This window comes from Stylophora pistillata, chromosome 9, assembly GCF_964205215.1.
Source record: "Stylophora pistillata chromosome 9, jaStyPist1.2, whole genome shotgun sequence".
In the NCBI taxonomy this organism is placed as follows: Eukaryota; Metazoa; Cnidaria; class Anthozoa; order Scleractinia; family Pocilloporidae; genus Stylophora; species Stylophora pistillata.
The window spans coordinates 27,274,337-27,279,504 of record NC_142527.1 but is presented as its reverse complement, the minus strand read 5'-3'; the positions used below and the strand labels follow the sequence as shown (position 1 = coordinate 27,279,504).

Sequence of the window (5,168 nt, the reverse complement as noted above, 5' to 3'; positions counted from 1 at the left end):
TTTAATCACTAATGCATTCTCACTTTTATTCGCCCTGTTCGGAAAATTTCGATAACTTTCGGAAGCAGGTTTTAACCTGGATGGAGCCAAGTCTAACATAACATGCTCATTCTCCAAATCTTCTTGATGACAATTTCGTACGATCTTATCACTGTTTTGAACAACGAATGGTCAGACATCTTGCTGTCTAGAAAATGTACCCTCGACCTTACTTTCTAAATTTGTATTTAATAAGGTTTTCGCGCCCCCTTAAAGCAAAAAAGTATCCTGGCCTTAACCAATAAAGAGATTTGTAATTAGGAATAAAAAGTTTACTCTAAAAATCTTTCGGAAATTTGTTTTTCAAAAAGCAACCAAAAGAATAACAAAAATCACAAAAATTGTACATATAGTCATTCAATATAGTTAAATCATTAGCTTTCCATAACAGCTCGCCTGAAGGAATAATATTCAGAAAGTGCGGGTCTTTTTCTAGATAAAATCTCTTTCACTACTTAACTACAAGCGCTTACAATGATTTACAGAGAATCACGGGAGGTATAATTTTAAAACTCAATTAAGATGCGAAATTGAAAAAAAACATTGACTTCTACTCACAGATGGCGAAAAAGCTGAAAAAATCTCTCTGCGAGATTGTGTTGCCTCGAATTTTCCTTCTTAGTCAGGTTTAAAAAACAGTGTATGGCAAATTGCTGAGAATAATTTATTTTGACATAGTTGAAACTTTTTTAAAATAACTTGAGGTAAACGAAAAAACTTTCATGAACAGTTTTATGCATGGATGTAAAAGAATCCTCAAGAAAAGCAGAAAAAAATATATATATATATGAACTTCATATATTCATCATATCTGATTTATCATTACGGGTTTATTACGAATCAACTTAACGCCTTGCTCTCAGTTGGCTTGTTAGCTCAATTGGCAGAGCGCTGCACTAGTATCGCAGAGGTCAGTGGTTCAAGTCCCGTACAGGCCTGATTTTTTTCAGGTCCGATTTTCGCTATTGCTTAAATAGCGCTCTCTACTGCGAGGATCGTGCATCATATATTCATCATACCAAAAGAAGAATTGTTCTTAATTTGCGGATGATCGAAAAATGTGGTTAGTTTAGTTAAAAAAAATTTCACAAGTGCATCAGATCAGTAAAGAACCATTCTTACAACTCCCTTCATATAATCATTCTCTAGGTGAAAAACTGATAAACTTTTCCAAACCAAAACAAGAATGCTTGTTTTGGCGACACACCCTGGAAACAGAGTCGGAATAAAATAGCCTCTTGTAGCAATGCGCGAGTTGAAAAACATCAACATATCTTTTTTAGGTTTGGCAAGCTTTCCCACGCTATTTGGTTAATGAGAAAGTTCTTGAATTGTCGTAAACTAACCCAAAAATTCTCCCTAATTGACCTGCATTTCCAACCCAAGTTTTTCTTCGAGACAGGACCACGTACAAGTGACAGCTTGCCATCAGTTAGACAAAACACAAACCCGCGCTCAGCATTTTTTGTAACGTGGCAGAGACAAGCCATTAATTAAAACAACAAATAAGGATTACCAGGTCTAAGGCAACATTTTTAGAAAACTTTCAATTAAAAATTGCCTTGGATTTTTGCAAGAGGATTATGCTCACCAGGTAACTTTGAAAAACTTGGCTACTCTTACAGTGATATAAGTAAATATCGATTATATTGCACAGATACGTGTGAATTTCTGTTCTTGTCCTCTATGGTTGATAACCAACAACATTGTGGGCGAAATGAAAAACATTCTTTCTAGCTTAGAACAGGGCATAAATATGCAGGAGCGGAAATCAAGAAACAACAAAAGATCTTCTTGATTATGCACTTCCTTTCGCATGAAATGAACCTTGTTTTTAACACAAGAACATTAGGCAACTATTTCCAGAAAAAAAAATGTCATCTTGTTGGTTCACTGATTGATAATCATAACTAACGTAGTTGCAATCGCTAATTAAGAAAACTACAAATAATCCAAATTACTCCAGAACTAATCACAAAAACTAACGTTGGCTGGAGTTAAGAGCATTTGGTTTGAATTTCAGTGTCTCAGCTAAGACGTTGACCTATTTCAGTTGTGAGAAGTTAAGCATATTAACAGCACTACTTCCTTTATTAAGTTGACGAATTCTTAAATTCTCTCTACTTGTCTGCCTTTGAAAAGCGCTCGTAAGAGTAACAAGATTTTGAAATTTGAAAATACTGAAGACGGTCAAAGGTTTAATGATACGTGCCAAGATGGTTATCGTGTTATTTTTAGCTCGCGACAGTGATAGTCTAAAATGTTTTAGCTTTGTTGCCAAGAAATAAAACAACTATGAGGTACTAAACTTTGATTAAAGAGAAGAGGTATACTTGGCGGTAAATGGGTGCTACCGAATCACGAGTGGTGAATATAGATGATAACGGTTTTTAAGGAAGAGATGTCTAGTTTGAAAATGTTACCAAAGATTTGGTTGATACTGTAGAACCTTACTAAATCGATCCACTCGAACTTCCTTATAACTTGGTCTTCTTTACTTTCTGGTATCTCCAATGACTCAGTTTCGTTTTCAAGTCCTCAGCAATGCGAGTCAGCGGCATACTTTTTTGATCAAATATGAGTTAAAAAACAGGAAGCGATGAGTGGGGTGGTCAGTGGACATACAGCTGCTCTTTTTGCGCTGTTGTCCATAGTCAAGTGTGTCAAATTTTCCTGTATTACACGTGAAAGTATTCACAAAAAATGCCTCGGTATAACATTCAAAGTTTGTCTGTCATGATTTCAAATAGTATTGCGATCTATCTGATTAAATGAAGACGTTCTTTTGAGGTGCCGATTATGACGCAGTAGAACGTTGGCGCATTCCCATAATCGCTTCAGGGTTTTGAGACTTTGTGACGATAGGCTGTGACGGTAGTGAAATCAATATTTGGCGGTTACAGCGACATGCCAGAGTTATCTGATTTTGACTTGCACTTAACCCCAACTAAACGATGGAGACTCGCAGAAAATCTAACACTATGTTTAAGGATTCCTTTAGAAGTAAATACACTGAACGACCTTCTATGTGAGATAGAATAAATATATGAAAATCATCGTGCATCATACGTGACCTTCTATGTCTTGAAAATGACAAGGGTCGAATTTCTGTTCATAAATCGATTCAGGAATTGTTGACTGGGGAAATAACTAAACATTACCAATTCCTGCCATTTCTGCTGTTGTAACTAATCAAAACGCAGGACATACATTAAAAGGCCGACATTTTTCTCGGGGTGCCCTTTGATAATCGAATAATAAAAAAATCGCTTCAAGATGAAATCATTTCAAGACGAAATCATTTCAAGACGAAATCATTTCAAGACGAAATCATTTCAAGATGAAATCATTTAGGCAAATAGAACACATTTTTCCGGTCTCCATAACTTGATAAAGCCACGCGCGATGTTAGGAGAACACGAGGAAAACCTCTAATTCATTTGCGACCTTGGGCTTGTGATATTTAAACTTTCCTCGTGTTCTCCCAACATCCCAAGTGTCCTTATCACGTTGTAGAGCCCGCAGGGAGAAATTTGTTCTATCGCCGTATGAAACAAATAGTTACATACGAGCTCTAGAACCTAATAAAGCATCCGCTGGAAACTGAATAGACCAATAAGACGATGCGTACCATGTTCATTATGTTATAAGTTACAATATTTGGGAAGGTTTCGCCTTTAACTAACGGCTTCCAAGTAGTTCCAAATTCAGAAATAAATATGTATCATTTTCTTTTTAATTGATTCTGGGGTTCGAGTGCAAAAAATGAAAACGACATGGAAATCGAAAAATTTTGAAAAATTGTCAAGATTCACGTGCACACACTGCGACATTGTTAGTGTCTTCGTTAGTCATGATCAAAACATGGCGCCTTGGGTGTGCAGGCAATCGACGGTTATCGATACAAGATCGAAGATAAGATATTTAAACAAAAACTATTCGAATTAAATAATAAGGTAAAACAGAGTCTTAATGGGTTATGGCTTTTATGGCTAACGGTGAAAAGTTTGGCGATTTTACAGTTAACATTTTTTACAACTATCGGTTAAAAAAATTGCCCAGTATTTACGCCTAACGGCTGATGTTTTTGGCTGTTTTACGGCTATCAGTTAACCCCCTTTGAGACCCTCCTGAAAGAAGTTAGATTTGACTGGCAGAGGGTGTCAGACTAAAGCGGCTGATTCCGAAATGTTTCAATACCTGTTTGCAACGGGTATCAGTTTAGCAAGAAAGTTTCCTGCTACAAAAACGCAGATACAAAACATTCAAGATACAATTAAAAAGGTTGGAAAATCACAAGCGGACGCTTGCCTGCAATAAGTTCATCCGCCTGGAATAAAGAGTAGTTTACTTACCGTTTTTCACTACTGTTTTGCAATCCTAGATGTGTTTGAGGCGTGTTGAAGTTAAGGATTTTGATCTTTTGTATGAAATGCCCTGTCTTGGCTTTTTATATCAAAATGAAGCCAGAAAAACACTTTCAGAACCAGCTGTTGCTAACGTTAAGGCCAGTTCAACCGTCGAATTTCACATGTGCCGAACTTAACTCCTATTTTTAGTCGAATAAAATAGTTAAATAAGGCATTTGATTCAGACGTCGAATTTAACTCTGATCGCTGTCAATATTCCCAAGTGCACTACTTATTTGCTAGACGAAGACGTCTATTGAGCGTTTGCTTCATTAATGGCTTTACTGATGTTTTTGTTTTGCTGTTTGTTTTTCCTTCGTCATGATACATTGACTTGATTCTCGTTCAATCATTTCCTTGAAACACGACCCACAATATCCCACAGATTTTCCTACTTTCCACGTGTCCTCTTCTATTTCAAAAACCGAACACCTCTTCCAAAAGTAATTAGCGCACGTCAAACAACTATATTTTGTCTTTGCAAAGCACTGAGAACCACAAATTCCTTCGTCTTCCACGTCGCACTTCACATGCATTTAACTCTCGCGTTCGGCACATGTGAAATTCGACGTTTGAACCTGGCCTAACACAGTTAGGTCTACTTTCTAATCAACAGCTGCCATGAATAACACACATCTCGAATGGTATGTTGCTCTTTTTCCACTACTACTACTATTACTACTACTACTACTACTAATAATAATAATAATAACAAATTAA

At 36.5% G+C, this 5,168-nt stretch overlaps 1 long non-coding RNA gene across 2 annotated transcripts in view; it reads left to right on the top strand.

Moving 5' to 3' along the window:
* Positions 1-5,168, top strand: part of LOC111322437 (uncharacterized) — a 35,053-nt gene that overhangs the window by 23,110 nt on the left and 6,775 nt on the right. The window lies entirely within an intron of this gene.